Here is a 25,394-nt window from a genome sequence, read left to right on the forward strand (position 1 = left end):
AACAAAGCATCTGGTTATTATCATACAGCTGCTTGTGAGATGTTCCACACTTGTCTCCCATGTTCCCCACATTGTGAGAGTGTCCGCACTCCTGAAGTACCTCAGTGCCTACCGATGACCATGAGTTGACATGGAGTTGATTACAGACACAATGAAAATACTGTTAAAGCACTTTGGAAGTGAACATCCCACATAAAAGCAAGCCTTTATGCGGATTGCTTGAAAGAGCTGTGGCTTCATTACCATCATTTGGATAAGTTTATTCAATTTTCGGGAAGTTTTTGGCAACACTCCAGTTGAAACTCTTTGCTTCGAGATGATGCCAACAGCACTGAAAATGTGCTGATCTGCCATGTAACCTCCGAGGAGAGTGAAGGGGAGGAGGGGGGGAAGAACATGAACACATAAACCCATTTGAAGCCTATTCAGTCCTATGATTTGAACTGGGAGTCTCTCCAACTTGGTCAAAGGTCAGTCTGGTAACCTTTCTTTCCAACAGGTCTAACTTATACTTCCTTCTCAGTGTTTAAAAAAAACAGCTGGAATTAATCTTCAAAATTTACGAAATGAGGCATTAACAGCTGTGGTTTCTCCTTCACCAACCTGGTTCCAGAGTCCATCATCAAGACGAGTGTGTTTCTCATTCACACATTGCCTCTGCCTGGCACAGATTATTAGTGACCAGAGTCCTTGTGCAATGGGATAACTCTCAACTCTTCCCATCTCTTAACACCCCAAACTCCTGTCCTTGCCCCTTGCTTGCAGTAACATCTATAGTCCAGGCTTCAACTGGTGGATGAATCGTACTGGATCCATTATGCTCCATGTCCTCCTCCCACCTTCTTATTTTGGTTTCTGTTTCCTTCCTTTCCAGACCCGATGAAGAGACTCAGCCCAAAACACCAACTGTTTATTCCCTTCTATAGATGCTGCCTGACCTGCTGAGTTCCTCCACCATTCTGGGTGTGGTGCAGAAAGTTCCACAGGTTGGTCACCACGCTCTGGATGAAGATATTTCTCCTGATTGTGCTTCTAAACAGCAGACCCCCTACCCTGAGGCTACGACCACTGATTCTGGAATCACTGGCCATTCAGATCAGTCTGTATGTAATCTCTTTAGTTCTGCTGAACTTCAATAGATTTCTAGGAGGTTCCCTGTTTACGCAGTGAACAGTAGTGCACTTGGTGTACAGTAGAACGAACGAGCTTGGGAATACAGATCCCTAATTCTTTGAAAGTGGCATCGCAGGTAGACAGAGTCACAAAGAGAGCCTTTGGCACAGGGCCATCCGAGCTCTGAGTACAGGAATCGGAATCTTATTTGAAGCTGTATTAGACGTTGGTGAGGCCAAATTTGGAGTATTTTGTGCAGTTTTAGTCACCCTTCTACAGGAAAGATATCAATAAGATTGAAAAAGAGTACAGAGAAAATTTACAAGGACGCTGCCAGGACCAGAGATAGAGGAAAAGGTTGAATAGGTGAGGACTTTATTTTCCAGAATGTAGAAGACTGAGAGGAGATTTGATGGAGGTATACAAAGTGATGAGGGGTACAGATAGGGTAAATACAAGCAGGCTTTTCCCCCTCAGGCTGGGTGAGACTAGAACTGGAGATCACAGGTTCAGAGTGAAAGGTGCAATATTTAAGGAGAATCTGAGAAGGAATCTTCTCCACTCAGAGGATGATGCTAAAGTGGACCAAGTTACCAATGAAAGTGGTCATGAGGGTTCACTTGTAACAGTTAGGAGATCCTTGGAGAGGTACATGGATGGGAGAGGTTTGGAAGGCTATGGTCTGGGTGCAGGTAGATGTGACTACCAGGCTGTTAAAGACTAGAAGGTGCAAAAGGCCTGCTACTGTGCAGGAGTGCTCGATGACTCCGTGATTCTCATCTTTATAAACAACTGTGAATGTCAGCTTAATTGACCACTTCCCTTCCCGCACCAGTCCTGCCATCCCAATAACTGGCCGAGTAAATCTTCATAACAAAAATATTTCCATCCCATGAGACCAAAACAGCACACAACTCCAGGAGGAGCCTTACCAAGCTCTACACAGCAGCAGTAAAGCATCCTGGTTCCTCTACTCAAACCCTCTTGCACTAAAGGCCACATATATCTTTGTCTCCTAGCAACTTACCACATCAGATCATTGGTTTGCAGTGTACAATGACAACAGGGTCTTCTTGTACTTCCCCATTCCCCAAACTCTCACCACAAAGGTAACGAACTGCGTTTCCATTTCTGTAATCAAAATCGATAACCCCCAAATTCATCCACTTTAAACTCCATCCACCATTTACTGAACAGGGCTTACACATTGCTTTTCAGAGGATTTTGGCCCTCTTTCAAATGGACTATAACTCAATCTTAGTGCTTAGGCACAACAGACTAACTGATGGCTTGTTCATAGTTTACCAACTCTGTACGAAGACTGTTGCAGCTTTAAGGAACAGAAGAAAATAGGCAAACACGAGCTGGGGGGGGGGGAGAGAGAGGGGGAGAGGGGAGAGAGGGGAGGGGGAGGGGGGAGAGAGAGGGAGAGAGAGGGAGGGGGGGGGAGAAGGGGGAGAAGGGGGAGAGGGGGGAGAAGGGGGAGAGGGGGGAGGGGGGAGAGGGGGGAGGGGGGGGGGGGGGAGGGGGGAGGGGGGGAGGGGGGGAGGGGGGAGAGGGGGAGAGGGGGAGAGGGGGAGAGGGGGAGAGGGGGAGAGGGGGGAGAGGGGGGAGAGAACGTGGAAGCTGATGGAAGGTGGGGGAGGAGAAGAGAGAAAGAAAATGAAGTGGATTAAATCCAGATGAGGGGGGAAGAGAGAGAGCCAGATGAAGTAAACAGTGAGACTAGATTCAGCCTGTGTGAACAGCTTACATTGTACCAGCTTTCATTTTAGTGCAGAGTTTGCAGGAGTGTTTGCCAACATCCACCTCAAACCCCTCCCATTAGATGTGGATCTGCTTTTTATCATGTATAGTTGTTTGCTACAGTAGTAATGAAATTGGCCCCGTTTAATTTCTGTGTTTAGTGTCCTTTGTTGTTCCTGATTTCATTAACCTTATCCTACGAGCCACTGGATGAAGCTCCATCAGTTACATTGCAGTCCATATATTGTCAAAGAAAGAGCTGTCTCTTTGAAAAAATTCAAGAGAAAGATTTGCTTTGTGTGTCACTTCTCCATTATTTGTTTGCCACTGAATGTGTGCAAGTCACATGCACAGGAATGGTGACATTTGACATTTTAGCGTTCCACTTCCAGGAAGGATTCTGTTCACACAGGAAGGCACCCGTACCCGTTACCCTGGCTGGAGATGTCTAGGTGGCAGAATGTGTGTTGAGTTGGGATGAAGTGTTTGGGGTTGGGCAGGGATGAGTCACGGAGTCATGCAGCATAGAGAAAGGCCCTTTGGTCTCCAAGTGTTGGATGTCAGCCAAGGTTCCCCTTTACGATGAAGCGTCTCAGCCCAAAATGTCAACTGTTCATTCCTTTCCATAGATGCTGCAAACCTCCAATGTTCTGTGTCCCTTACTCTCTGCTACCTTGTCCCGTTAAGCCTACTCTTTGGTCCATATCCCTCTAAACCTTGCCCATCCATGTACCAATGAAAGTGCCTTTAAATTGTTAACGTGCCTGCTTCAAGCACTTCTTCTGGCAACTCCTTCTATGTTCAAACCACCTTCTGGGTGAAAAAGTTGCCCCTCAGGTTCCTATTAAGTTTCTCCCCTCTCATCTTAAACCTATATCAGGAAGGAGGTACAGGAACCTTAGGTCCCACAGTGCCAGGTTCAGGAACAGTTCAGCCTTCACCAGTCAGGCTCCTGAACGAGCATGGGTAACTTCACTTACCTCAACTCTGAACTGTTTCCATAACCTATGGACTCATCTTCACTACAACTCATGCTCATAGTGTTATTTGTTTGCTTTTTAGAAAATATTTCACAATGGTTATTTGTCAGTTTTTGTTTGTGTGTAGTTTTTCATTAATTCTATTGTATTTCAATGCTCTACTGTGAATGTCTTGAAAGAAAATGAATCTTAAGGAGGTATATAATGATATACATGTGCTTTGCTAATAAATTTACTTTGAACTACCATGTCCTCTACTTCTTAATTCCCCCAAATCTGAGAAACAGACTGTGCGTAAAACTAAAAGAATCGAAACAAAACAATGTGGAAATGGCCCTCCAGAGCTTTATGGTCCTTATAAAGAGCAGGTTCTGAAGCAGCTTGTATCTCCATTTCTAGGATATGGAGGACAGCAAACAGGATGTGCAGACAGAGTGAGTCCTCCCTGCAGGGACTTCAACACCCTGCCACCACACCCCTCTCTTACTCACTTGGCTTGACTCAGGAGTGTATTGCTTGCATGTTTCTTGGTTCAAGACCCACTCAAGCATAACCATCTGAGCTAACAAGTGAGATGGTGTAGCAGCAGAGGCCTCATCTTATGGATGAGACACTGAACTGAGGTCCCCTCATAAGTTGCACTCAGCTTAATGTCTTCCACAAAATATCCCCTGGCTCTATTTGAAGAAACACAAGGGAGCTCTCGTGGCCTGCCACAATGTCAACTACAACCAACATCCATGCTTACTCCAGTAGCAAAATGCAGCAGATGCCAGCAATCTGAAATAAAATTGGAAAATGCTGAAAACGCTCAGCAGATCAGGCAATACCTCTACGGGAAGGAGAGTTAATGTTTCACAGCAATGTCCTACATCCTCTGCCATCAACTGACAGAGATGTCAAACTTCTCTCATTCCCCACTCTCCTCCAAGCACTTTATTCAAAGTGCAAACTTCAAAGTAAATTTATTATCAAAGGGCATTTGTTACCATATACAACCCTGAGATTCACTTTCTTGTGGGCATACTCAACAAATCTACAGAATAGTAGCTAACAGGATCAATGAGAGATTGTAGAAGAGTGTAGAGTCCAGAGTGCAGAAGATAACAAACTGAGCACAGGCAAAGTAAATAGCAATAAATAATTTCAATGTGAGATCAAATAGTTCAGTTTATTTTCAGAGAATGTATGCATTACATGACCTGAAATTCTTACTCTTCAGACATTCACAAAACAAGAACCCTCACAGAATGAATACACCCCAACACCCTCCCCTCCCACGCACAGGTCCTTAAAGTTAGATCATTCGTTGTAGGAACATTTCAGTGATGGGGGAAGTGAATGTAGTTATCCCCTTTTATTCAGGAGCCTGATGGTTGAGGGGTAGGAACTGTTCTTGAACCTGGTGGTGCAAGTCCTGAGGCTCCTGGACCTTCTACCTGATGACAGCAGTGTGAAGAGAGCGTGACCTGGCTGGTGACGATCTCTGATGATGGATGCTGCTTTCTTACGACAGCTTTTCATGTGCTCAATGTCTTTACCCGCGACGTACTAGGCTGTGAATCCACCACCTTTTGTAGGACTTTCCATTCAAGAGCAGTGGTGTTTCCATACTAGACCATGATACAGCCAGTCAATATACTCTCCACTACACATCTATAGGTTCATCAGTTTTTGATGACGTGCCGAATCTCCACAGACTTCTAAGGAAGCAGAGGCACTGCTCTGCAATTGCACTTCCATGCTGGATCCAGGACAGGTCCTCTGAAATAATAACAGCCAGGAGTTTGAAGTTGTTAACCCTCTCCCCCTCTGATCATCTGATGAGGACTAGCCTCCGGTTTCCCTTTCCTAAAGTCTATAATCATTTTCTTGGTCTTGCTGACATTCAGTGAGAGGCTGTTGTTATGGCATCACGCAGCCAGATTTTCAATCTCCCTCCAGTCTGCTGATTCAGCACCACCTTTGTTTCAGCCCACACTTACTGTTCTCCATAATACTTAGAAAACATCCCATCAAATTACCATCGCAGCCTCCTAAATTCCAGAGAATACACTCCCAATTGTTGTCAATCCACATAATTTAACATCAGAAATATGCTCTTCACAAGGAGAAGTAGTAAAGATCTGTAGAAATAACTGAAAATAGCAGCGTAGGCTTTACCAGCACAAAGAAGGAGCAAAGAAAGCATTGTGGTTAATTTCTACAGAAACTGGACGGAGAAAGAACAAATTAAACATACCTAGAACTTTGGCGTGGTTCCACTCAGGCAGTTCTAGACCATACAATATATTATGAAAAAGGGCAGAGCCACTGGAATGTTTTCAGTTTTAAATCTTTCAGAAAAGACTGAACAAGCTGGAAAGTGAAAATCTAGTGGTGACTTGATAAAGGTCTCAAATATGACTAAAGGATTAACAGGGTTGACATTCAAGGATTCAAAGTACATTTATCATCAAAGAATGTATAAATAATACAACCTTGAGATTCGTCTGCTTACAGGCAGCCACAAAGCAAGAAACCTGAAAGAACCCAATTTTTAAAAAGCCGAACACCCAATGCAGAGAGACAGAGAGACAACCCCGCCACAGTGATGCACTCTGATCAGGTCTGAACCTTGGATAACTGGAGCTTCGAGGTAGCCGCACTACAGCTGTACCACTGTAGGAAGATTGCTCCAGTGACAATCTGAGGATGAGCTTATGACACTTCACAGTGAGTTTGCCAAGGAGTGGGATCCCAGCAGGATCCCTTGCAGGCTAACAGCCATACCAATTCTCTCCCTTGGGATATCAAAGGGTCAATATGTTGAATTGACAATTAGTATTAGAAGGTAATCAAAAATTATCAAGCTGTTTCAAAGACAGCTGCTATGCCACTGTTATCAGACTTTTGAATGGACATCTTGTACAATAAAATGGACTTTGACCTCGTAATTTTGTACCTTACTGTTTACCTGCTCTGCACTTTTTCCATAGCTCTTACATTTTATTCTGCTTTGTTTTTACACTGACCTTTTCTCGTTCAACGCATAGTGTCATGATAAATCAAGGAAAGCTTTTCACTGTATCTTGGTAGATTTAACAATACACCAAACCAAAACAAAAATCCAGTATCAATTCCAAATTAGATTAGATTAGATTATGAGGACACGTAGTCCTCTTTTATTGTCATTTCGTAATGCATGCATTAAGAAATGATACAATATTCCTCTGGTGTGATATCACAGAAACACAGACAGACCAAGGCTGAAAAACTGACAAAAACCACATAATTATAACATACAGTTACAACAGTGCAAACAATACCGTAACTTGATGAAGAACAGGCCATGAGCACAGCAAAAAGTTCAAAGTCTCTCGAAAGTCCCACATCTCACGCAGACGGGAGAAGGAAGAAAACTCTCCCTGCCATACCCGACTACAGTCCAACTGAGTAGTCCGAAAACTTCGAGCTCCAACCAGCTCTCTGACACCGAGCACCGAGCACCATCTCTGCCCAACGTTTCGACCTCAGCCCCGGTCACCAGCAGCAGGCAAAGCCAAGGATTTTGGGGCCTTCCCTCCCGAGAGTTTCGATCGCACAGTAGCAGCGGCAGCGAACCAGGCGTTTCAGAAGTCAATCCAGATGTTCCTCCGTGCTCTCACGGCTGTCTCCATCAAATCAGAATTGTGCACGGCATCCTACTTACAAATAGGATATAATTTCACCGGAGAGGCTACGCACGCTGCGTCACGCCGCCATCTTCTCCTCCTCCCTCCCTAATTTAAGGTAATTACAGTCATTTCAGAGAGATACAAAAAATAGGCACCCTATTGCTGCATCAAATAGCTTTACTAAATAATAGCAGAATTGTGTTAATGTAACTGGGAGCCTGGTCCATGCTCGACCTCACTCCCAGTGCTCACTCTGACTTGCTGACATCAACCTCAAATTTAACTTCAACTAGGTAGGATCAATATCACCCTGTTCTGCTTTTATAATTGAAAGTAATTTTCCAGATCTACACTTTTCAGGCTGTTTAGGATCTTGTAAACATCAGTGAGATGACGTTGTGTACACGTAGCTCACGGCTGAGGGGGTTACATTACTTCCATGCTTCCCCGGAACAGAAGGGCTCCAAGAAGGAACGGACCCCCACCCATCCCCAGCTTTCACATCTCCAATCAAGAATAACAGTTACCAACTCCCCGCCGAAAAATTGTCTACCTAAAGAGTTAAAAACCATGACATTTGATCCCATAGAAATAACAGAATAAGAAACCCTGCTTCCTTCATTAAATGCTGGCCAATGTGACACATGCTTTTGTTTTGCAACCACGTCTTCTGCTTCCGGAAACTGGAGCTAAGTGTGTGTCCCCAAGGTGTTCTACCGGGCCCTCGCTGCCAGAGCTGGAAGCAAATGGCCAGGCCAGGTTATTATTAGCAGCTGAGAGACAATTTACTCAGCTTCCAGTTCCCAGAGCCCATCCTCAGCCTCGGTTCAAAGCCCAGCACGTGCTAACGGTGGTGATAAATCAGCAACTGCGCTCCGGGTCGACGTGCTCGTTTCAGTAACGAGCAGCTGCAGCAGTTGGCACACCTCTACGTCAACTCGCAGGGGGCAAGTCCAGGCCCCCACGGATCGCCCATTAGCTGGTGGGGTAAAACACTGCTCTCCGTGCCCCGAATAACCTAAACAACTCCCAGTGGCAGCACCAGAGGCAAACACACGGTGGCACAGCAGCCACACAGCGCCAGTGATTATCCTTACCGCTGTCTGGAAAGAGCACGTCCATTCTCCCGGTGACCGCGTGGGTTTCCTTCAGGTCCTTCCACACACCAAAGACTCGCGGGTTAGGGTCAGTAAGTTGTGGCCACGCTACATTGGTACCTAAAGCACGGTGACACTTGCGGGCTGCCCCCAGCACATACTCTGACCGTGTTGCCTGCGAAAGCAAGCACCGCATTTCACTGCAAGTTTCAATGTACAGCTAACCTTCAAATGAGTGTCGCACCTTCCAGGAATCATTATCCCTTTGAAGCGGATGACAGCCAAGGCAGCAGGCAAGATAACTTAAAATTGGTAAATCAGTCCATTATTGCCAGATGTACCAAGATAGTGAACAGCTTGCCCATATCGTGTACCGTCCATACACATCAATTCATCGCGACAACGCACTGAGTTAGTACAAGGTAAAGCAATAACAGATTTCAGAATAAAGTGCTACAGTCTCAGTTAAAGAGCAATGCAGGTAAGCAATAAGGTGCAAGGCCACAATGACATAGCTTGAGAGGTCAGGAGTCCATCTTATACAAGGGAAATACTCAACAGCCTTACAACAGTGGGGTAGAAGCTGTCCCTGAGGCTGGTGGTTCATGCTTTCAGGCTTTTGCATTTTCTGTCCCTACGGGGGGTGGGGGTGGGGGGAGAAAGAAAAGAGAATGCCCAGGGTGGCTGTGGTCTTCGATTATGCTGGCTGCCTTACTGAGGCAGCAGAAGGTATAGACAGAATCCACAGAGGGAAGGCTGGTATCTGCCATGTGTCCAAGAATGCTTCCACGCGGTCACATGCAGAGCCGTTGCAAAGCCAAGCCCTTATGCATCCAGGCAGGATCCTTTCTATGGCGCACTGATAAAAATGCACTTACTGCAGGATACCCGGCTTCTGACTTGCTCTTGTAGACACAGCATTGATCTGGCTGCTTGAGTTTGGCTTTGGACCAATGGTGAATGCTACTGATGGTAGGGGACACCATTGAATGTCATGCGTAGATAGATATTCCTTCTCGTATTAGAGTGGTCATTGGCTGGCATCCTTCCATGGCATGGATGTTACTTGTCGCTGTCCAGTCCATATCTGAATGTTGTCCAGGTCTTATTAAGTGCAGACATGGGTTCATTTGCCGAGGAGTTGTAAACTGAATTGACCATAGGGTAATCATCAGGAAACATTCCCACTTCTGACCAAACAATGGATGGAACAGCTGATCACCACCAGCCCCAGGACCCTGCCCCGAGGAATTCCTGCAGCAATACATTGGGGCTAGGATGATTGGCTCAGTCAGAACAAGCCCGGCCCACGAATGGCCTGCTTTGAGGCAAGACTTATTAGAAGAAGTGCCAATATCTTGCCAGCTCACTGCCCCATCACTCACAAGGATTGCCAGGATGCTGAGGTATTTATCTAATCAACCGCATGCAATCCATCTCCATCAAATGAATTCACCGAGAGATTTAGATGTGAAATCTGCCCCGGATTAAATTAATTTATCACCAGTGAAACATAAACCAAAGCAATGAAACGAGGAAGGAAGTTGCTATAATTGAACTTGAACTTATCTCGTGATGAAATACAGAAAGAAAAACAAAATTACACATTTTCCACTTTTCTATAAGGAATGCCAGTAAAATCTCTCTCACTGTCTTCAGTTTCCAAACTGCAAGGATGGAGATCAGATCTGAGCAGAGAGAGCTGTACAGAACATCGAGGGGTTAAGTTTCGTGCCTGGTGTCACACTTGTGTATAGATGGACGCGGGCCAGGAAAGCACAGGATCACCAGTTGTATTGCTTGTGTTGGCTCCAGTGTCAGGCACTTGAAATGTTCCAAAGCAAACATGCTGCTCGATGGGACCAGCGTAGGCAGGTCTGGAGCAGAGGGAAGAAAGATACAGGGCTCACAGGGCTCTCTCTCTCTCTCTCTCTCTCTCTCTCTCTCCCCCTGTAAAACTCTCACTCCCTCTCATTCTCTCTCTCTGTCTTTCTTGCAGGATTCAGGTTGACTGGGCAAGATAACCAGGAGAAATTTTTAAAATGCTGGATATGCTTAACATTCTAATGGAACCCCACACAAAGTGTGCTGGAGGAACTCAGCAGGTCAGGCACCATCTTTGGAGAGGAATTGATCCTGACACTGGTCGTGCATCAGAGGTTTAGAAGCAGAGACTGCAGCAGGAATCCACGACATGGTGGTGCAGTGGTTAGCACAACGTTTTACAGTGCCAGCGACCCAGGTTCAATTCCCACCACTACCTGTAAGGAGTTTCCACATTCTCCCCGTGAGCGCCTTCATTTCCCCTGGGTGCTCCAGATTCCCAAGTCCAAACATGTACCGGTTGGTAGGTTAATTGGTCATTGTAAATTGTCCCGTGGTCAGGCGAGGGTTAAATCGGGGGTTGTTAGGATGCACGGCTCAAGGGACCGGCAGAGCCTATTCTGCACTGTATCTCAATCGATCAATAAATCAATAGTAATCCAATGGATTTATTCCTCCAAAATATTAATGCAGAACTCATCCAGGACCAGACATCCTTTAATAAGTTGGAACACAGAACAGATCAGAAGAGTGGGGTTTGGCGACCTCACCGACTGGACACGGATAACGTTGGGATTGGATTGTGCAGAAAAGACACAGAGGGTAATGTTACCAAAGGTAGGGTCTAACTGTAAAACTGAAGGGGGCCAAACAGGAGGTGTTCTGGGGAGACTCCGGAGGTAACAGTGAAGGAAAACCATTGTGGGGGCTCTCTAATGTACGAGGGCAAACGAAGTCACCCCTAATGGAAGTACAAGTGAGGAACAGAAACTCAGGCACAGCAAAGGGGGAGGAGGGACACTGTATCCTGGTCACATCACATGCACCATCAACAGACCATTATTAAATCAGCACATTACAAAGTGCCAACAATATCTTTGGAGCAGCTGACAAGTAAGAAACTGCTGAGCAATACTGTATATGGATTGTTTGTGAAAAGGGTGTGAAGGAATTGGCTTGTAATGAATATACCCATACTGGCCTTTGCCAATGGCCAGCATTAAGAACTTAAACTTGGTAACAATCTCCCCCTTCGCTGCAAACACAAGCATAGTGCAACTAGTGATCCAACATTCCACTTGTTTTAAACGGGCAAACAACTTCGATGAAAACAGATGAAGAATCTAAGAAGGAGAAAGGGTTGGCAGAGTGGAGTGGAACAGAATGTGAGCAGGAGAGGAAGTGGAGGGAATAATTCCTTGTGTTTAAATTACAAAAAAAAATTAAGTTTCTGAGGACTACAGAGATGAGTTGAGGCAGCCATGATCATGTTGAATGGCAGGACAGGCTTGAGGGCTGAGCAGTCTCCTGTGTTTTTTTTTCTGGTATTTTTGATGAATGATCTAACAATCCACAGAAATTGTTTTCAAATTATCTCATGGTCTCGGTCTCCAGTTCAACTGGCCAAGTCCCATGTGGGTGTATTCCCTCTTAGCCTGTCCCTTCACATCCAGATTCACAAACCATTTCTAGGAATGAAACAAGACCATTCAAAACTCCATGTAATCCCAGTTTAACCATGCTAGCACTTTGAAAGCATCAGTCATTAGTCCCACTTCCCTGCTCACATCTGACAGCCCAACAAATATCGTGAATCAAATATTCTCCACACTCAAATACTTTTACAGAACAAAATCAGATTTAATCATAACAAGGTCAACTTCTGCTATGACAACAATGGGGGAAATTCTGCTTATCTTTGCATTGATCAGTTAATAAATCAAAAAAACTGTCTGCAATTACAGGTCCTAAAACCACTTTTCATTGTAATGTTAGTAGTTATAAAGAGAAACAGGCATCACTGGTTAAAAATTATGTTGAGGCAACTTCTTACTTTAATATTGCCTTATCCCATCAACCTGCACCCCGACCGTAGCCCATATCCCTCTCACCCATGAGATCAAATGTTGAAATCAGAAATAAGTGTGAAATTGTGATTCCTACTGTACAAAATACTGAGGTTCTGATTCTGCAGATGCTAGAAATCCAAAGTAACACACAAAGTGCTGGAAGAACTCAGCAGGTCAAGCAGCATCAATGGAAATGAATAAACAGTCAACATTTTGGGCTGAGACCCTTCTTCAGGACTGGAAAGGAAGGCAGAAAGTAGGGGAAGGGAGGAGGACAGCGAAAAAGTGATAGGTGAGAAAAGGAATCTGATAGGAGAGAAGAGTGGATCGTGAGAGAAAGGGAAGAAAGAGAAACACCAGGGGAGATGACGGCAGGTGCAGAGAAGAGGGAAGGGGGGTGGAAAAAAATTAATGGAAGGAGAAATCAATGTTCCTGCTATCAAGTTGGAGGCTACCCAGATGGAATATAAGGTGTTGCTCCTTCAACCTGAGTGTGGCCTCATCTTGGCACAAGAGGAGACCATGGACTGACATGTCGGAACAAAAATGGGGACAGGAATTAACAGTTGGCCACCAGGAAGTTCCACTTTTGGCAGATGGAGCAGAGATGCTCGACAAAGCAGTCGCCCAACTTATGCCAGGTCTCACCAATGAGGAGGAGGCTGCATTTGCAGCACTCTATACAATTGACAACCCCAATACATTCACAGGTGAAGTGTTGCCTCACCTAGCAAAGATGTTCAGGGTCCTGAATGGAGGTGAATGGACCTCTGTCACTTGCAGTGACAAGTGCTGGGGTGGAGATTAATGGGGAGAGGCAAATGTCCAAGGGAGTCAGACAGAGAGTGGAAAGTGGGGAGTGGGGGCGGCGGCTGGTAAAGGTGGTAGCGTTCCATTGAAGATGGCAGAACTTGTGAAGAATGAAATTTTGGTTGCGGAGGCTCATGAGGTGGTAGGTGAGGACAAGAGGAACCCTATCCCTGTTAAGGCAGTCGTCTGTCTGTCTGTCCGTCCCTCATCCCAATCAACAACAGCAGCCTTCGTTTAAAATTGTCACTCCTACTCTGTGGGTCCCAAACAGAACCATAGAGCAAGAGAAAAGAGGGGAGAGGGGAAGAGGGGGAGAGGGGGAGAGGGGGAGAGGGGGAGAGGGGGAGAGGGGGAGAGGGGGAGAGGGGGAGAGGGGGAGAGGGGGAGAGGGGGAGAGGGGGAGAGGGAGGGAGAGGGAGGGAGAGGGAGGGAGAGGGAGGGAAAGAGGCAGAGAGAGAGAGGGGCACAGTGTCAGAGTTCACACACACACACACACAGGTAGAGACACAAAGAGAAAGATAGGTTGTATGAGTCAGAGAGAGAGAGTTGAGTTGATCATTAACCTCACGGTGATTTTGTGTTCACTCTTGTTTTTCAGTAAGCTCTTCCACTTACCCAACAACATGACATCTGATGGGAAATTCCACAAATTCTTCACCTACAGTGAATTGCTTTGCACTCAGAGTGTGGGCAAACACCGTAATTGTTTATCACAAAACAGATTACTGTTTAGTTAATCTCTCCTATTGGCAATGCTTGCTGGTCAAGGATTTGCCTTCTGTCTTAAAAACCAAGAGTCAGAATTCAAAACCAGGTTGGGAACACTGGGTAAAACCTAGATCTTCAAACATGGGGAAGACAGAGTCAGGACAGTCAGTGACAGAGAACATTGAGGAGGTCCTGGAGTTCAATATTACCAACTACAATGCAGCTTTCAATTCTAGTTGTCCTATTAAAGGAAGGATGTGGAGGCTTTGGAGATGCAGTTTACCAGGATGCTGCCTGGATTAGAGTTGGATGTGCTACAAGGACAGTTGCTTCTTTTCTGGAGCGAAGGGGGCGGAGGAGACCTAATTGAAGTTGGTATAATTATGAGAGGCACAGATAGAGAAGACAGCGGGTATCTTTCTCCCAGGGTCGAAATGCCTAATACCAGAGGACGTGCATTTAAAATGAAGAGGTGCAGTCCAAAGGAAATGTGCAGGGCATCACACAGAAAATGCCGGAGGAACTAAACAGGGCAGGTAGTGTCTATGGAGATAACAAACAACCAAGATTCTTCAAAAGGACTGGAAAGGATGGAGGAAGAAACCAGAATAATTTTGTACACAGTTGTGGATGTCTGGAATACTTTAACAGGGGTAGGGTGGAGGGCGATATGATAGAGGTGTTATAAACGCTTTCACTTGGCACGAAAATATGCAGGGAATGGGGGGGTATGGAGCGCATGCAGGCAGAAAGGATCAGTTTAATTAGGTGTCAGCAGTTCAGCACAACACTGGGGAGAGAAGGGCCTGCCCCCAAGCTCTGTTTGAAATGGGGGCTCCCTGACACACAGCACTAACCCCCTTCAGAGCCAGAAGTCAGCATTAATGTGGTTTTGCTCTGTACAGAATATTAGAGAGGAGAAAAGCCACGTCTGCCTGCCATCTGCTTGTGTTCGAGATTATTAAAGGCAGGCGACGAGGCAGCTGTAACCCAGCAAGAGTCAAATCAATCTTAATGTTTGAGTAGTCAAACGCATATCATCAAACAATGCAAGCAGAACACACTAATAAAAAGTTCAGTCAAAACGGTTTGCATTATAATCTTATTTCCATAAAATAACCATCTTTCATTTTCCATTGCACTGGCCATGACCCTGCTTTATACAAGCACACACAGTGAATTTCAATTCAATTTCAAGTTTATTATCATTCAACCGTACACACATATACAGCCAAATGAAACAACGTTCCTCTGGACCAAGGTGCACAACACAATACAAACAACACCACCACAAATAAATTAACAAATAATACAATATATTCCAGAAGATTAACATTTAGCACAAGGTGCATTTATGACACAAGTTAAAAAGTAAACGGTATAACATTACAGGCACTTCATACGTGATGGAACCTGGGTGCTGGCAGGGAGTTCAGTCATCTCACAGCCTGGGGGGAGACACGGTTAGCAGAGCCGGAGTGGCCACTGCTGGGTGCGACACATTCTTGAGAACTTTGAGAGTGGTGTTTCACAATTCAGATTTAAAAGATAAGAAAGTGATGAGGAAGGTCATCTATAATTTAATGAGTATCAACTCAATTAAACCAGATTAAAGCTCTTAAATTCTACAGACTGGATGGGTTCCCATGGAGAGTGGGAGCAAAGGACACCACATACAACTCTACATGACAAAGGAGGCTTTTACCCCACTGGATCCTGCCAGGTGCCATGAGAGCAATCCCTCCAGTCCAGTCCCACCCTTCCAGTCCCTCCAGCCCAGTCCAGTCCCACCTGTCCAGTCCCCCCAGTCCAGTCCCTCCAGCCCAGTCCAGTCCAGCCCAGTCCCACCCGTCCAGTCCCTCCAGCCCAGTCCAGTCCCCCCAGTCCAGTCCCTCCAGCCCAGTCCCACCCGTCCAGTCCCTCCAGCCCAGTCCAGTCCCACCTGTCCAGTCCCTCCAGCCCAGTCCCACCCGTCCAGTCCCTCCAGCCCAGTCCAGTCCCGCCCAGTCCAGTCCCACCCGTCCAGTCCCTCCAGTCCAGTCCCACCCGTCCAGTCCCTCCAGCCCAGTCCTCCCAGTCCAGTCCCTCCAGCCCAGTCCAGTCCAGTCCCACCTGTCCAGTCCCCCCAGTCCAGTCCCTCCAGCCCAGTCCAGTCCCACCAGCCCAGTCTCTCGCTCAGTGCAGACAGCCGACAGCCCACAGCCGTGGCTAAAGGACCTTGCTTCACTGTTGTTCTATGGTTTGTGCCAGGCAGAAGCGCTGACTGCTATGCCAGATGAAGCCTACGTGATTACTCCTTCAGCTCTTGGGCAGGAAAAGTTTTCACAGTGCCATAGCGTCGCAGAGAGTCACAACACATAAACAGGCCCTTCAGGCCATCGAAGCTGTGCAGACTATCAATCAGCCCTACAGCAACTGCATTGCACTCCTCCTATCAGTCATCTCCCAGTTTCTAACATTCACTTACATACTAAGGGCTGTTTACAATGACTAAACAATCTGAGAACACATGAATTTTTATCATATTTTATTAAAGCCTGAATGCTGTGTAATGTCAATCACCTCATTCTGGATATCAAGGCCTTATTCTGACAAAGTTGACCTTCTGCTGACATTGACAGGCTATCATAGCAACAACCTTTCCCTCAATGTCAACAAAAGAGCTGCTCATTGACTTCAGAAAGAGGGACAGAGCACATCCTCCTGTCTACATCACTGAGAGGTTGAGAGCTTCAGGTTCCTCAGTGTGAACATCCCCAGTATCATCCTGGTCCAGCATGTTGACGTCGTGGCCAAGAAAGCTCGCCAATGCCTCAACTTCCTCAAGAGGCTAAAGGAATTTGCATGACCCATATCAAGTTTTAATCAATGCCCCACAGAAAGCATTCTGTCTGGATGTATATGGCTTGGTATGGCAACGGCTCTACCTGTGACTACAAAGAACTGCATATCATAGACAACCAGCCTCCCCTACATAGACATTGTCGACACTTCTCACTGCCTCACTAAAGCAGCCCACATAATCGAAGACCCCACCCCCCCCCAGATAGTCACTCTTCTCTCCCGCCTCCCAACGTCAGGTGGAAGATAGCACGCACCACCAGGCTCACGGACAGCTTCTATTTCACTGTTATCAGACTCTTCAATGGATGTTTAGTATGATAAGATGGACTCTTGGCCTCGCAATCTACCTCATTATGTTCTTGCACATTATCATTCACCTACCCTGCACTTTTTCAGTACATTTTACAGTTTATTCTCCACTGCTACTGTTTTAGGAACAGCTCCTTCCCCTCTAAAGCCAGCCTTCTGAATGGGCCATGAACCCGTGAACACTGTCTCATTAATCTTGCTTCGCACAACATAAGTCCGTGACAATAAACCCGATTCTGAATAAAGAACAAAATCTTTCCAATGTTCTTTGATCTCTCCCTTTCCTGGTTATTCACCGTAATATTTTGGAGATAAGTACCTAACTACTGGAGGTTCCAAACTCTCCTGCAGGGATGTCAACTCTTGTATAATGGCTATAAATTACATTGGTAAATACATAGTGGGAGAAAAGCAGCTTTCCTACAACCCCATTAGGTACAAAGATTCCAATTCAGTAATAACTAACTATATTTATCTAGTGTACAACCACCCTGCATTTAATGATTTCTTTATGGTTCCCTGAGTGCAGAAGATTAAGAGTGATATATTTAGGTATGTTATGGTTAAGCTTTTCACAGAGGTTCATGGATAGAAAGTACTTCCAACAAAATGGAGGGATGGTGCAGTCAGACTAAGGGTTCATAATCTTTATTTCAGAGCACAGCTGTGGACAGACGTGACTCGGGAAGAGACATTTCTTCACAAATATTTGAAGGGTAAGAACTTTAGAAGCAGGAGAAAGCTATTTGGTCCATCAGGCCTACACTAGAGCAGCTGTCAAACTTGTAGGAGGGACAGCTAAGTTTGAGACATTCAGCTTTCCATTACATGGGGGTGAGGAGCAATTCAGAGCAAACACAGACAGGTGGCAACTCAGCTTCAGGTCAGCTGAAAGACAGGATAGACCACACAGTCCATTTAGCCCATCGAGTCTTCTCCTACACTTCTTCACAGCTGATTCCCTCTCAAATCCTTTCTCCTGCCTTCTTCCCAAAACCTTCTTCACCCTTACTAATTAATCTATCAACCTCTGCTTTAAATACACCCAGTGACCTAGCCTGCACAGGAATCTGCGGCAATAAATTCCACAGATTCACCAAAGTCTGACTCAGAAAACTCCTCACCGCTGTTCTAAAGGGACATCCTTCTGTTCTGGCACTGTGCCCTCTGGTCCTAGATTCTCCCACTACAGGAAACATCTTCTCCAAGCCTTTCAATGTCGAATAGGTTTCAATGAGATCTCCCATCATTCTTCTAAATTCCAGTGAGTACAGGCTCAGAGGCATCAAACACTCTTCATACGTTAACCTTTTCATTCCTGGGACATCTGTCCTGTCACATTCTGGTTTGTGATGTATATCACTCAGGAACTCCACACAAAATTGGATTTAGTACCTCCGACATACATCATGAAATGTGTTATTTTGCAGCAGTACGGTACAAGACAAAAAAAATACTATCAGTCACAATTAAAAAATAAAATAAACAAAAATTTCAAAAGAGAAATCCATGAAAAAATTACTAAAAGTTACAAAAGAATTTTTTTTAAATAGTGCAATAAGAGAGCAAAGAGTGTGGGAGTGTTCATGGGTCCATGAATATCTCTGCCTCGATGTCAACTCAGGTCCGGTTAACTTCATATCTCCTGACAGATATGTGGTTGCTCCTTAACAATAATAACCTGTGAAACATGCCTGCTTGAGAAAGGACTGACATTAATAACACCATCATATCTCTCAAAACCAGCCTATGGTGATTTAGATATAATTAATTACCATCATTAGGTGGCAGCTGCTATATACCACACAAGCTGATGATGCACGGGCCCCTTCTAAGGCAGCGACAAACACCCACAGGGACACGAGTGCGGACAAGGTCCATCTCTAGATCAATAATCTTAGACTTGTAGGGATTCCCATTTCAACTTGTCAGCCCACGGCCTCCTCTACTGCCTCAAGGATGCGTATTCAGGTTGGAGGAACAACACCTCATATTCTGTCTGAGTAGCCTCCAACCTAATAGCGTGAATATCAATATCTTAAACTTCCGGTAATTTCTCCCCCTTCGCCCTTCACTCTTTTACTATTCCCCATTCTGGCTCTCCCCTTACTCCCCTTTTCCTCACCTGCCCATCAGCCCCCCTCTGGTGCTCTTCCTCCTCTTTCTCCTACGCTCCTCTCCAATTGCATTCCTCCTTCTTCCACTGATCACCTCCCAGCTTCTCACTCTACCCCACCCATCTACCTGCCTACTCCCTCAACTTTTTTAGTTTTATTGAGGCACAGAGCAGAAAAAACCCTTCCGTCCCTCAAGCTGCACCACCCTGCATCCTCCAGTTTAACCCGAGCCTAATCAATTTACAATGATCAATTAACCTACCACCCATTACGTCTCTCGACTGTGGGAGGAAACCTGACCACCTGGAGGAAACCCACATGGTCACGGGGAAAAGGCACAAACTCCTTGCAGGTTGTGGCAGAAATTGAACCTGGGTCATCTGTACTATAGAGCGTTGTGCAAACCACTATGTCTGGCCTTGCCGATAACCCGCCAGCTTGTGCTTATTTCCCTCACGCCACCTTGTTATCCTCTCTCCTTCCCCCACCTTTTTCCAGCCCCGAAGAAGGGTCTCGGCCTGAAACGTTGACTGGTTATTCCTTTCCATAGATGCTGCCTGGCCTGCTGAGTTCCTCCAGAATTTTGTGTGCCTTGTTAGTAGAGGTGATGTTCTCACCACAGAACTGTGCCCTTTCATTGCCGAATTCCTACAGCGAGCATTACAAGTTTTCTTTTCGCCTCAACATTGACTGGGTTTTTAACAATCTTGGTCACCAGGACCATTCTGAGATCCGAACAATAGCTGCTATGCTTTCAGTGTCTGAGACCCCAGCCTCGGAAATACAATGGATTTTGATTGATTGGGATACATCAGGGCAAGTACATTTCAGCCCAATTAAGCGGATGCCCCAATTAGCTGAAGTTTCATGGAAATAGTTAGAAAAGTGTAATAAAGACAAATACGTACAATAAAGCTTAACAGTAACAAATTATGTATTTTAGCAGATTAGAAACTACCAATACTACTACAGTACTACAAAACTGTATTCAATATCAACAGGGAAATTCATCCAATGTATGCTGCCATGAACAGGATGTCCAGGGAGGGGTAGCACCTCTGGTGAAGGAGCTTGCCATGTCCATTCTGGGGCAGCTCACTCAGCTTTGGACCCCACTGGACATCAGCTCGCACCGGTGGCTCCAAGCTGCCACACCTCGGTACACTGCTTCGACTGGCAGGCCAAACCAGGCGAGGACAGCCGGCAGGCCCCATACCCTGGTGAAACAGGGACATGCCTGTCCTAGCATGTGAAGTCAGCTCTGGAGGACTGCACAGACGAGATCAACAGAGAGATCCCATGGCCAAGGTGGTCCTGCAACGTTTCAAGGAGAGCGAAGGCCTGATAAGGCCCAGGAGAAGTCATGGTTATCCACTGTAACCAGGGAAAGCCTGGTTTGTGATGACTACTTGTGCTATTGGGCCCAGACTTCTATGTTCAAGAGACTGGAATTGTCCCGATGCAATGGCTTCTCCCGCACATTTCACTGTCATCGTCAGATACGATGGACAACTAATACACTGCCATGTTCTTTTTATTGACCTTAAATGAACAAAATTGCGCAGACACCTAGTACAGATAATGTATTGCCTTCATACAATGTTTTTGATGAATGCATCGTCCAAATCTTCATTTTCATTGTAACATTAAAAATGGTTATTGATACCTTCAAACTCTTCATAGCGCCTAACTTGTTGAAACAGTAAAATTGTTTTATTGTCACTCCCAGCTGTTTCTGGCATCCCCAAGTCTGAACCACAGTGAGCAAAATGGTTCTAAATGATGTTACTGCTTTTCTCACCAACTATCACTGACAAACACCAGAACAAGCAACTTAGTAAAATACGGCTTTCAAGAACATGTCACTCCCTCAAGTACTGCACTGCTGAAACGTCATTTGAGAAGGTAAAATAGATCTGATCCACACCCATAACTTCTGGATATGGTAGGGATGACATTTAACATCAAGATACAGTATTAATAAACGCCTCCCAAACTGCAAGTCTTGCTCACTAATAGCTTTCAAATGACAATTGTTATAACTTTTAATGAACACGTACAGCCTCAAAGCCACTTTCAGATTGGCTACAGCTGGCTGTTAAATACATCGCGCACTAACACACACTTGTGGAACAAAACTGCTTAGCGTTTGGGAACGTGTTCTCACTTGATGTGCACAACACAACTCAGAAATATTTTGTTCACTAATTCAGTTGGTTTTGATTACTGATTTAATTGTTCGGAACAACATTGTGGGCCGAAGGGTCTGTTCCTGTGCTGTACTAATGTTCTAATAGAAACCAAAGGGTCCCTCACAGCCACCACACAACCTCTGGCAGTCGGGACTACAGATGGCGCCAAACAGGCCACTTACAAACCGCTCCCCTTTACTTAAGGTTTTCATTCCCTGTGCCAGGAGAAAGAAAATATAAACGACCAGCAAATGAACATACTGTACCTGGAAACCGAATCCTTCTGCTAAAAGCCTCACAGACTCATTCAGCTTCAACACGAACCCAGAATTAAAAATCCACCTCTGTTTTCCCCCGAGGCACGAACACGCCCCCCAACCTTTCCCCAGCGGGACAAGGAGGTGAGCATGCCCCAACGTCATCCTACCGATCCTGGACTACCAGGTAACAGTCTCTGTCTTGATGGTCTTCTCCAATCGCCATGCACTGACCGGGTTTCTAATATCCTGGGCAAAGACGCAATCTGGGATCTATTCAAGGGTTGTGATGCTTCCTCTAACCCAGGCCCAAACTATTAACACCTCCTCCTCATCTCTCTCCCCGTGATCTACCTTATGTCTACCTCCTTGACAAACATATCCCATCTCCTTTAACGTCTGTCGAGGCCCAGCGTTACATGTTTATATTTTTTGAAAAACAAATACACTCTGCTGGGGCGCCATGCACGTCGTTTTCAAGGGTGTATACAATACATAGAAGTTGTCCGGTAAGTGCGCGCACCACAAAATGTGAATAAATCTGACTAATTGACAGGATTTGCTGAACATCTGTTTTTTCCCAGTTAATGCCAGAATATTTATGTCCCTTTTTTGGGGGGAGGTTGGGGAACGCAGTAAACCTCGGACAGAGAAAGGTTTTCCTAAAAAGCAACGCACACAGAACCGATCGATAAACACTCCCCACACTCGCGCACCACTTACCGTCGACCGAGTTCGCTTCTCTCCGGGAGTATAACAAGTGGTTGGCCCCGGATCCCGGGTCCCTTCCCAGACCCTGCGAACGCTCCCCCCTGGAATTCTTCGAGTAATCCAACCTCCGCAACGCCAGAGCGCTCAGGACGGCAAAAACAGGGAGCCTGCGCCTGGCAAAAGTTACCACATCGCCAGTCAGAGTGGGTAGCTGCCGGGCGCCGCTCTCCAGCTTCGTTACAGAACAGGCAACGATGTGTAGGGGAGGGGGGGGGGAGGGAGGGAGGGCAGGAGGAGGAAGGGGGACCCCGAAGGGGAGGTGTGACTAACTACGGGTTCTTATGAAATCTGTACCCTCATGTTCCAACCGCGAGGGGAAATTGTCACTCCCGATAAACTCGGTCTACGGGAAGATTCCTGTACTTTCTTGCTGAGACATTAAATGTATTTTTAATCGTGGAACTCAGACACGGGAGGGGGGTGAGGATAAGTGAGACTGACCTGAAACTGATACCACGATCGATCTGGGTGGCGGGCAAAACTACAATGAAAAAAGGAGGCAGTGAAATGGATTGCATAAAAAATACATAAGGTTGTGCTGTTTCCGCCTTCTATCTAGGAACCCTCTCAGTAGCCCTTCCGGATTCCCGGACTCTGACTGGCGAGGTGTTGAAGTCGAAGACTGAATAGTTTTTTTCTCTCTCCTCCTGCCGGCCGCATGTTCAGTGCGCCGCAAACCTCAAAGTAAATAGTTCTCCGCTGTCCGGGCTGATAAGAATTGGGGCTGCGCTCTTTATTTGGGGTTGGAAGATGGCATTTTAGAGTGGGCGCATTTGAGCAAACTGCAGCGAGATATGAACGGCCTCCATTTGTATAGCGCTTGCCACGTCCCACGGCGCTTTGCTTCCTCGAACCAAAAATTACCAGCGAGACTCGGTAGGTGATATCAAAGTGGTTGTGGGGGGGGGGGGTCTCCTAGTGAGTGTGAAGAACCTGTGGAATTCTCTACCACGTAAAGCAGTTGAAACCAAAACCAATAATTATATTCAGGAATGAATTGCGTACTTCTATAGAGCTGCTGGGAGCAAGGGCTATGGGGAGATGACTGGAACTGAAGAAGGATTTTGGATAATTAGCCATGATGACGTTAATTGGTTGGGCAGTTCCAAAGAGCCCAATGGGGTGGCACGCTGTTAGCACAAAGCTTTGCCGGGTTCAATTCCCATCGCTGCCTGTAAGGAGTTTCTACATTCTCCCTGTGACCACCTGGGTTTCCTCCAAAGACCTACCAGTTAGTGGGTTAATTGGGCATTGGAAATTGTCCCATGATAGGCTAGGATTAAATGGGGGGGGGGATTGCTGGGTGGAGCAGCTCAAAGGGCCAGCAGGGTGTACTCCTGCTATACCTCAATAAATGATAGAGAGACAGACATACTATATTGATCCAGAGGGAAATTGGGTTTGGTTACAGTTGCACCAACCAAGAATAGAGTATAAATATAGCAATATAAAACCATAAATAATTAAATAGTAATATGTAAATGATGCCATGAAATAAGTCCAGGACCAGCCCATTGGCTCAGGGTGTCTGACCCTCCAAGGGAGGAGTTGTAAAGTTTGATGGCCACAGGCAGGAATGACTTCCTATGACGCTCTGTGTTGCATCTCGGTGGAATGAGTCTCTGGCTGAATGTACTCCTGTGCCCAGCCAGTACATTATGTAGTGGATGGGAGACATTGTCCAAGATGGCATGCAACTTGGACAGCATCCTCTTTTCAGACACCACCGTCAGAGAGTCCAGTTCCATCCCCACAACATCACTGGCCTTACGAATGAGTTTGTTGATTCTGTTGGTGTCTGCTACCCTCAGCCTGCTGCCCCAGCACACAACAGCAAACATGGTAGCACTGGCCACCACAGACTCGTAGAACATCCTCAGCATCGTCCAACAGATGTTGAAGGACCTCAGTCTCCTCAGGAAATAGAGACGGCTGTGACCCTTCTTGTAGACAGCCTCGGTGTTCTTTGAATGGATAAATGTCCCAGTGGTGCTACTGTTTTCTGTAAGGAGATAATTAGGCTGATTTGAGGTTCTAGTCTAGGTTATAGGGGTAAACATGTAAGGCAAGCTTTTCACTGTATCTTGGTACATGTGACAAAATAACATACCAAAACCAATAGGTTCAAGTTTTGGGGGAGTAGATTTAGGAGCACCTTGTTCTGGTCTTACTTGTTTCTTGATACATACACCTGCTAGGGTGCATTCTCCAGATACCTTATAAGCTGCACTGCACTTTCTCTGGAGCTGGTTCACTTTATTTTGCATTTTGTTAATGTTCCACCTCAATGCACTGTGTTATGATCTGATCTGCATGCACGGTCTGCACAACAAGCATCTCACTGTATCTCGGTACGTGTGACAATAATAAACTCAATCCCAATGTCAGCTTTGCCCAGGGAATCAGTAGAGACTACCTCATTAAATGTATTTAAGACATCGTGGGTGGCAGGATGGAGATACGTCTCTACCGAAGGAGGTGTAAGATGCTCCTCCCTTCTGCGAGCCTGCAGGTCACCCTTGGAAAAGGTGTAGCACCTGCTTAGCCCCCTGAACAGGGTCACCTGAAGCCATGGGAGCAGGTGGTGGATGGTCGTATGAGCAGTTGATGCAGCTCACAAGTCCTGGTTATGTGACTATTGATGCCAGACAGACAGTCTCTGAAGAGAATTGATAATGACTGGTGGGGGGGGGGGGTCACCTGTCTTGTAAAGACACTGCCCAGAAGAAGGCAATGGCAAACCAGTTCTGTAGGAAAGTTTGCCAAGAACGATCAAGTCATGTAGACCATGATCACCCACATCATATGACACTGCACATGGTGATGAAGACATAGATAATTTTTTTGCCCTGTAGGGAGTAAGATCGGTAGCTGGGACTGAGACCACAACCAGATGAGCTC

The 25,394-nt window shown here is 45.9% G+C and overlaps 1 protein-coding gene across 4 annotated transcripts in view; it reads right to left on the bottom strand.

Moving 5' to 3' along the window:
• Positions 1–23,292, bottom strand: part of LOC134358780 (leucine zipper putative tumor suppressor 2 homolog) — a 238,084-nt gene extending 214,792 nt beyond the window's left edge. For 3 of the 4 annotated variants that reach the window (XM_063071260.1, XM_063071256.1, XM_063071262.1), the window contains exon 1: positions 22,446–22,909. The gene's annotated coding sequence lies outside the window, so the exon portion shown is untranslated. Of the gene's footprint in view, positions 1–22,445; positions 22,910–22,934 lie in introns of those variants that run through there. The other variant, XM_063071257.1, reaches the window with a different exon arrangement.
• Positions 23,293–25,394: the final 2,102 nt, after the last annotated feature.

This window comes from Mobula hypostoma, chromosome 19, assembly GCF_963921235.1.
Source record: "Mobula hypostoma chromosome 19, sMobHyp1.1, whole genome shotgun sequence".
Taxonomy (NCBI): Eukaryota; Metazoa; Chordata; class Chondrichthyes; order Myliobatiformes; family Myliobatidae; genus Mobula; species Mobula hypostoma.